The sequence below is a fragment of the Phyllostomus discolor genome, chromosome 6 (assembly GCF_004126475.2).
Source record: "Phyllostomus discolor isolate MPI-MPIP mPhyDis1 chromosome 6, mPhyDis1.pri.v3, whole genome shotgun sequence".
Classification (NCBI taxonomy): domain Eukaryota; kingdom Metazoa; phylum Chordata; class Mammalia; order Chiroptera; family Phyllostomidae; genus Phyllostomus; species Phyllostomus discolor.
In genome coordinates, this window is record NC_040908.2 from 125,528,219 (window position 1) to 125,537,996 (window position 9,778).

A 9,778-nucleotide genomic window follows, 5' to 3' on the forward strand; every position below is an offset into this window, starting at 1 on the left:
CACCCTGTCCCTGCACAGCTGATCCTTTGCTGATGGTGGAGGTTGGTGGTCAATGGTCATTGCCAGTCCTTGCATCTGACTGGCCTGGGTAAACCCCTCCCATTGGTCTGCCAACAGCAACCAAGGCTCAACTCCAAGAGGATGGTGTACTCAGCCCATATGAAGGGTGTACCTTGAGCACCTAGTTTGGGTGATAGGGGAGGCTGTGCCACTGGATCCTACAGAACACCTACTACATTAGGCCACACTACCAACACATGAGTCAATGAATCAATGCAGCTCTACCTAATACATAGAAACAAACACAGGAGACAAAATGAGGAGAGAAAACCAGGAGACAGAGAAACGTGGTGCCAAAGAAAGAACATATCAAAACTTCATAAAAAGAGCCAAATGAAATAGAGATAAGCAATCTATCAGATGCAGAGTTAAAAACACTGGTTATATGGATGCTCAAGGAACTTAGGACTTCAGCAGCATAAAAAAGATTTAGTCAAAAACGAAGGATACACTAATTGAGATAAAGAACAATGTACAGAGAAACAACAGTAGAGTGGATGAAGCTGAGAATCAAATAAATGATTTGCAACATAAGGAAGCAAAAAACAGCCATGCAAAACAACAAAAAGAAAAAATAATTCTGAAAAGTTAGGATAGTATTAACAGCCTCTGGGACAACATCAAGAGGTCCAAAGTTTGAATCATAGGGATGCTATTGATTCATAGGGGTGCTAAGAGGCAGAGAAAGAGCAAGAAATTGGAAATATATCTGAAAAAATAGTGAAAGAAAACTTCCCTATGTTGCTGGAAGGAAATAGACATACAAGTCCAGGAAGCACAGGGGATCCCAATTATGATGGATACAAAGAGACTCACTCTAAGACACATTATGATTAACTGAGCAAAGGTTAAAGATAAAGAGAGACTCTTAAAGTGGCAAGAGAAAAGAAGTTAGTTACCAGATGATTGCCGTATTGGAGGAGGGATGGTGAGAATGGGTGAAGAGGGGAGGGGATTAAGAAGTACAAATAGGTAGTTACAGAATAGCCATGGGTATGTAAAGTACAGTATAGGAAATGGAGTAGCCAAAGGACTTATGCTCACATGGCCCATGGACATGAACAATGATAAGGGAATTGCCTGAAGGGGTATGGGGTAATGAGTGGAGGGGGGGAAAGGGGGAAAATCTGAACAAGTGTAATAGCATAATCAATGAAATATAATTTAAAAAGGAATTAAAAGCCAAACTAAGAAATAAAATAAATTATTTGTAATGGTTATATCTGGAAAAGGACACTCCTATAGCTCTAATCTAATGTAATAAAAAATAGAAAAAAGTTTGAACTGACTATTCATAAAAGAAGGTAATAAGTGGTTAACAAACACATGGCTAGATGGTCAGGATAGTCATCAGGGAAACACCAACTAAAGTTGCAAATAGATAATACTGCACATTCATTAGAATGGCTTTCATTTAAAGACAGATGATATAAAATATTAGGGAGGATGTAGAGCCACTACAACTCTCATAAACTCTTGTAACCATTTTAGAAAGTTTTTTGACATTTTTTCAAAAGTTAAGAATGCATCCACCATAAAAGTCAGATATATTACTTCTCCGTATCCACCCAATAAAAATAAAAATATGTGTCCAAACAAAGTTTTACTTATAGATATTCATAGTAGCTTTTTTTCTATAATAATCTGATGCAGACGCTGTCTTGCAGTGTCTGTGTCATTATGGATGAAATGAAACATTCACAAGGATAACCAAATCCAGTGGAGGAAAAGAGAAGGCACGGCTTTTCTCTCAAGGGGAGCAAAAGCCTCCACCCTTGCTGCAATGAACTTTTATTGTCTTACTGGACACATTACAAGAAGGTCCTCATTAACTATGCACAGGCTCACTATAGGTGGTTACCTTTTATAGAAAACAAAGGAGGTGACACCACTAATCACATCACAGAAGAGGGATATTTGCAAATGAAAACGTAAAAGTAGTTGGACCAGTTACACTCATCCTTGGAAAGTTTAGCATGGATTTTAGGAAGTTTACTTTGAAGTAAATGTCCTCAATTCAAGGTGAGGGAGTTTTAGCAAAAAGCAAGACTCATAGTGGCTTAAGTACATTGCAGGTCTGATTCTCCACAGGAGAACCTATCTGTGGGCATGGGTCCTGTGCATCTCCTAGTGGGAGGTGGGCCCACACCATGCAGAATAGTCCACTACAATAATCTAAACTGGAAATACCTTAGTGACTACTCATAGGTATAGAAATAAAGAAAATACAGTACACAATGATGTAATACTCAAAAATAAAAATGGATAACTGCTCATACATGCAACACCATGGATGAATTTAAAAAATATTGTGCTGAATGAGTCTTGACTGGTGTGGCTCAGTGGACTGAACGCTGGTCTGTGAACCAAAAGGTTGCGAGTTCTATTCCCAACAGGGCACATGCCTAGGTTGCTGGCCAGGTCCCTGGTTGGGGCCATGAGAGAGGCAATTGATGGATATATCTCTTCTACGTGGATGATTCTCTCCCTTCCTTCTCCCTCACTTCCCCTTTCTCTAAAAGTAAATAAATAAAACCTTTAAAAATTATTATGCTGAATGAGAACAGCCATCAATAAAATAATACATAGCTGTATTACCCCACCATTATGGAATGCAAACTAATTTATTATAACAAAAAGCATACCAGTGGTTTCCTGGGGATGGGGCAAAGGGAGGCATAGATAGCAATAGAACACTAGGCATTTTGTGGGATGATGAAGGAGTTTTATGTCTTGATTTTGGAAATGGTTGCAAGGTTTCAGTGGTTTCAATCAGCCAAATTCATTAAAATTTGTATCTTAAATGGATACATTTCATTGTGTATGAATCATTTCTCAACAATGTTGACATAAAATAATAAAAAATAATTTTTAAGGCAGGAGAGAGGAAGTCAATTGACACCATGTTTTATGAGACCTTCCAATGAGAGAACACAGGGCTCATTTACATGGGGGGGGGTGTGCTTACACTTACACATGACATTCCTGAGACCAGTAAACCTTATATTCTAACTTGCTCCCAGAGTAGAGAGGCTCTGGGACTGTATCTGATGTATTCTGAAGGCACTTAGCAGGGGAATAATTTCCTTTCCCATTTTTTAACATTTTTGTCTTTGTGTATCTCATGATTAGTAGTAAATTCTTGAACTACAGTTGAAGCAGGAGGCATTATTCTGAGGACAGAAAAGAACTGAATTGGACCTTGGACCGAAACATCTGAGAGTGTGGAGGGTATTCATGGATAATTGAGGAGAGTAAGGAAGAAATGAGAATCCCAAAGGCCCAAGGGAATGAAACCCCTTCAGGACCAGCCTGGAACAGAGATGTAGTTCTCAACAGCAGGGGAACTTGAGGTGGGATATAAATAAATGCATCCAAATTGCACCCATCTCCTTCTTTTCAAATCTCTTCATTCTGTTGCCTCAACACACTCATCCTACTCCAATCTTCCCAGTGTCTCAGACCTCAAAGAGAATCATCTCTGACTTTTTTCTCTTTCACTCCTCACAATTGATAGGAGCTTAAGACTTGGGAAAATTTAGCTTAAGGCAAATAGTCATAAATCTAGCAAGTAATGTGTGTGTTAAGTTTTTGTTTCAGTAACTACAGATAAGGACCATCCTGGCGTCTGAGAATAAGCAGCTGACCTCCTGGAGACATCTGTAGGAGGAAGAAGCAAGGGACCACCCTTCCCTCCTTGGAGGCAACTGTTAAATTTCAAAGGCTTTTGCTGACACCTTGTTTGCCCTTCCCCAACCCCCTTAAAAAAGATCTGGCTGGGAAAGAGAGAGTAAGATGGTTTGTTAGGGTATGAACCCGCCAACTTCTTGGATTGCCGGCCATCTGAAAAGCGCCTATAAAAGATTCAATCACTGTCATTGCTTATTGGATTTGGTAGTGACAGGCAGCCTGAACACCGGTGTCTTCCGGTTACACAATCAGATATCACATCTTCATAATTTTAAATGTAATTGACTCATACTTATTGATATTCTCCTAATTGCAGGCACTTTGCTCAACAATGTGGTTAGAGAAATAAATAAGAAATGTTCTGAGAGCATCCTTTTGTGACAGGATAGTGACAAGCTAGGAAAATTCCTGGGCAAGTGGAATACAGAAACTGACATAAAAAAAAATTAAACAAGGCCAAACAGTCTGAGAAACTTATAGCCAACTGGTGAACAGCAAGACCTTATCTCCCATAACCAAGGACACTCAAGACCAAATGGTTTATACTTCTCCCTAATCAAAGAATACATAGCTTAAGTCTCCCAGGCCTGAAAAATAAACAATAGTGACTCAATTAATGTCATTTATGTCAGCTAAACCCAAGGAGAGATGAAGTCAGGGAACCAATAACAAAAACCCCATTAAAAGCTAGACAGACCCAAGATAAAAGTAAACCAGTACAGCAGACCAAAGAATATTCCCAGAACTCCTTATGTGCTCATTCTGATGCATCAGTATATTAAAAATGCACCCAGAAAGCTGATGAATATTCTGCTGAAAACTTCCCCTAAGATTCTACCACAGAAAAAAAGATAAAAAGCCCTCACTGTGGGCTCACTCTGGAGCATGTATGCCTGTATGCCTTTCTGGACATGAACTTTCTATTTCCTCCTAAACTCCAAATGGGCCCAAATGCACTTGCTGTCAGGGGAGTGGTGGGCAATGGCAGTTCGACCCAGGCTTATCCCCTTATCCTGCCTCCAAGGCTCCTCATTCTCTGACTTCCCAGTGAGGTGGAAACAGCCTGACCTTGGCTCACTTCTGTCTCTGTGCCTTCACTTCCCAGTGAGCTAACAGCAGCCCTGCCTTGGCTCACTCCTTTCCTATAACATTTTTAGGGAATCAAAGCAGAGCACCACCTAGGCTTTTTCCTGTTACTACTTCTTCCCTAAGCCCTTCCTTTGTTTAACTGTCCTTGCCCTTAGTAAAAATACAACCAAAATCACTGGACTGTTGTGAAATCTTTTCTACACAAAGTCAGTCACTCATACACTACAGACAGGCCTGAGGCAGAACAACTCTGACTGATTCTTATCCAGGAATATTTTGAACCCACCATCCTTAAGCACAGAGATGGGGCTAGGACAGCAGAAAGGATTATACCACACAGAAATCACATTGTCAGGCAATTGTCACCTTTCAATATTTTCACCTTCAGATTAAGAATGTATTTCCACCCTTGTGTTCTTTTCTTTGAGCCCCAAGGAAGAAGTGTCCCTAATGTCTTTGCAATACTGTCTTCTAAACCTTGCTCCTTTTCACCTCCCCTTGGGTCTTCTGTTCTGTATCCCATATCTAAAATATCTTGAGTACCTCCCTTTCATGGTTGCTTTGTTTTGGTCAAGAAAGCAGGCTGAAGCTTCCCCATTCCATTTAAATAAAGATTGAACCCTGACTCCTCCATGTACTTTTACTTTCTTTATAGACCATTTATTATCAGATTTCTCAAAAAAAATAGGACTTTTGGCTCAATAAATGTTTGTTTATAAAATAAACTAGAGAATGTATCCCATCTACTTATCATTTTGTCTCATTTCTGCCCTCTTCTTTTAAAGAAAAATTCTCTGGGAGCCCCATACTCATACTCAAGTTACCCTGTCCAGAAGTCCTCTCCATCATATTCATGCTGTTTCATCTAGGGAACTTCTCTGTGTTGGCTATCTCTCCTCTCTTGTCCCCATCATGATAATGTGTGTCCAAACAAAGAAGCTCATACAGGCACTGTAAATCAAGGCTTAGCAAAGATATGTCTAAAATTCCAGTATTTATTCTACACATCTGTAAGGATGTCAGCACACTGGGAAATGTTGTAGGTGCTGTAGGGAGATTGGTGGATAATATCAGTTATATTCCTCTTCTTTGAGAGTTTACATTCTAATAGGGGGAAACAGGCCATTAACTTGGAAATACTTGAATAAGCAAAATAATTTCAGAATGTTTTAAGTGCTAATAAAGAAAATAGCAGGTAATGAGATGGAGAGTAACTTGAGGCTACTTTTGACTGTGTGGTTAGAGAACATGTGGATAAAGAGTTGTGACTCTGGTGCTCATCACGAGCTGCTTTAGACCCTTCTGGCCATATTGAACCTTGTCCAGTGTCTTTCAAGTTTTATTACCTGGAAATTCCACTTCTGGGTATTTATCTGAAGGAAATGAAAATACTAACTTAAAAAGACATGCCACCCACATTCATTGCAGTATTATGTACAATATCCAAAACAAAGAAACAACCTAAGTGTCCTCCAATGGATAAGTGAACACAAAAAGTGGAGTACTGTTCAACCACAAAAAAGAAGGAAATCTTGCCATTTGCAACAACATTAATGGAGCTCGAAGACATTATGTTAAGTTAGGTAAGTCAGTCAGAGTAGGACAGGTGTAATGTTCTCACTTGTATGTAAAAAGTAAAAACAAATAAAATAACAACTGAGCTCACAGAAAAGAGATCAGAGGTTTCCAGGGATGGAGGTTGTGGGGGCCAAATGGGTGGAGGAGGTCAAAAGGTACTAAATTATAGTTATAAAATGAATGAGTCCTGAAGATGTAATATACAGCATGGTGACTATAGTCAATAGTGTGTTGTGTATTTGAAAGTTACTAAGAGACTAAAACCCTAAAAGTCCCCATTAAGAGGAAAAAATATTGAATATATATGGTGATGAATATCAAGTAAGAATTATTGTGGTTATGATTTTGTTATATACATACACCAAATCAGTACATAGTACAACAAGAACTATCATGTTACATGTCATTTATACCCCAATAGAAATCTTAAAAAATTTTCTCTGTCCTCTACATCTCTGCCTTCCCTCCTAGATCTTATTTGGTCTTTTTTATTTGGAGCTGCTCTTTGCACTTGTTGGATTAACTATGTAGAATGGCTGATGCAATTAGAAACTCATCCATACTTCCTGGCTCTAGCCCTCGTGGGGTATCCATCCACTTCTGATGGGGTAATGGTGATGTAGACCCCTTTATGTCTTGGCACCCCCTTTTTTATATCTTCCCCTAAACTGTAGTCCCTGTTGAATACTTTCTAAATATGGGGCATTAGTTTACCATATTTATTTGACTCTCTGAATGAAAAGCTCTTGAATTTGTTATCTTTCTCCCTAGTGTGGTCCATCTTTCATATTGCATCCTAAAACTCATCAAAATATTTGTTCACAAAAATTTGAAAATGCTTTATTGGTTTATGACATAATAAAATTACTTGGCCCTGACATTTAAGAATTCTCATAATATGGCAACAGTTAACCTAATTTGTTTCACAACCACTCTTTTTCTTCTTCTTACTTTCTACTTTATTTTCTTCCCTTAGAACCAACACTCTGCTATCCCTCAACCTCAGAGGTTTCTTTATCTGGTGTATTGATCCCATGGAGCAGGACACATGTGCCACTTTGGCAGGTGGATTGGTTTGAGCTGAAGGCAATTAAGACCCAGCAGACTGAGGAAAAGCTTTTAACCTTTTCCTTAACTGCCTGAAAGAATTTAGATATGGGGCCTATACCAGGAAGATAACTATAGCAGAGACAACTTTATATATCTGAAAGACTTATTGGCATAGCTGGGCAAACATTTGTTTACCAAACAATTGCTCTTTTTCATTTTCTGTGAATTTTCTTTGTTTTCTTTGAAGCTCCAGGCTTCTAGCTTCTTCTCCTTGACTCTGGATAGTATATAAGTGTCAATTGCTGGACTGCCTTTGAGTCTTCATGTCTTTATGAGGCTCCTGAATGTATGTAATTATATTTTTCTCTTGTTAACCTGTCTTAAGTCAATTTGATTATTAGAACAGCCAACAAAATGGAAGGAAAGAGGGGAAAAATTATCCTTTCCTATGATATTATATCCCATGAGTCTTTCTACATCTTCCCTGTTCAGGAGTTTATACTTCAGACCCAGTTCAAGTTTCTCCTCATTTGCAAAGCCTTCCATTTACCTTCCAGGTTGAGTAAGTACCTCTCTTCTCTGTGCTTACAACAGCACCTATTATATTAATTCTAATCACCATGCTAAGCTTCCCTGAGCCCTTTACTTCAGGAAAACAGTTAAAAATACCTATCCACCTTTTTGTGTTCTAAATATGGCTTACTGCAAAGAACCACCCTTCTGCATTTGACTTAGAAAAGTAAGACTCAAGGACATGTCTCCTTCTCACTTATGATGAGGCCAGGCATTGACCCTTTAAATTCCACTTGCTCCCCTTTTTGTGGCTTCAAAAAGAAAATGAGCTGAGTTGTTGGCCTCTACTTATCAATTGAAACATAGGGCTTGTTATCAAACCTTAATTCAACTTTTCTTCTTTCTCCATGTCCTTAAATTTTGATCCACTCTCCTTCTGACGCAGCAAACAACAGCCTGCCCCCAAAAGATCTTGCCTAAGAATCATCAAAACCAGGGGAAAATAACCCCTGAGTACCCCACTCACTCCATATCCTGCTCTTTTTAGCTCAACCTCCTTGACCTTACCCTGGAAATGAAAATTCCTTTGCCTGGCCTGTGAGATGCTTGTAGCTCCAAGGTTGAACTGTCTTCCTGATTGCAGTCATCTTCTTTCCCTTATTATCATAACCTTTTCAAAGAAAGTCTTTTTTTAACCTAAGTCTAGAGTTATTTCTAATTGATAATACAAATAACTAAGTTGTTTAATTGTCTGTTGAGATACTGTATTCCCTTTCCTTCGGATTGGGAGTTGTTTTTCTGTCCAATGACAACACCAGATTCAGGCAGTGTTCTTAACATGGCTTAATCTGCTTGTATCTCTGATCTTTTCCATTATTTTTTGTTTCTGTTTATGTCTTTGAATCTATATTTGTATGTCTACCCATTTCCTCCCCTCCTCTTCACCTACCTGTTTCTTTGAGGTCAACCTCCTGTCTTCAGGTGACTCCAGAGAAACTTGCATGTAGGTTCCTTCCCAGATTCTGGCAGGCTGCTGACTCCCATCTGCAGCCCAGACTTGGACTCTGGCTGTGGTGGAGGTGCCTGAATTTATACACCAAGCAAGAAGTTCAAAACTGTTTCACTTTTGCTTTCTTTTTACAGTAATTCAGATGATTAAGAGGACTCATTTATTCATTTATTCTTGTTGCATTTCCTTGGCTTTTCAAATTCCTGCAGTTAAAAGACTAAGGTTGGTGTGTGTGTTTGTGTGTGCATGTGTGTGCCAATGGGGACAGGGGTGAGCACAAATAATGAACACAGCAGAAACAGGATAGGAAAGAATTTGGAAGAAGAGACCTGGACACATTTGCTAGAGCAGTGTCTACCTCAGGAATGTGCTTTAACTGCTTTATTGTTCTAAATCTCATGATCCCAGTGCTAATGCAATTTGTTAGTTTGTGTTTCCTATAAAAGACCTTTATGCTAGAATTAGTTTCAAGTCGTGAAGCTCTGGGTTCCAAAAATGGTTAGCTTGAAAGTGAACAAATCTTCCATCTTATTACCTGGTTCGGATGTTTTAACTCTAAGGTGGGCGAAGCTCTTAAATGTGTGCTGTGCAAGAAATCTATGCAAGAGCATATTCTGTGTTTATGGTGAGAAAGAGATAATTTTACTCTTCTTTATCTTTTAGAGCTTCCTAGTCATGTTATTTCTGACAGTTGTTCCTCAAACTTAAACCCACATAAAGCATTTTGTTTTATTATCTTTCTCTGAATATAATGCATTATAGTACTGATTGCAGACCACTATCCCCTGT

At 38.9% G+C, this 9,778-nt stretch overlaps 1 protein-coding gene across 1 annotated transcript in view; it reads right to left on the minus strand.

Moving 5' to 3' along the window:
* The window catches only part of LOC114499991 (interferon-induced very large GTPase 1-like), a 58,631-nt gene extending 49,563 nt beyond the window's left edge, over window positions 1-9,068 (minus strand). The window contains exon 1 of the mRNA XM_036030144.1: window positions 8,930-9,068. The gene's annotated coding sequence lies outside the window, so the exon portion shown is untranslated. The remainder of the gene's footprint in view (window positions 1-8,929) is intronic.
* Between the last annotated feature and the right edge of the window lie 710 nt (window positions 9,069-9,778).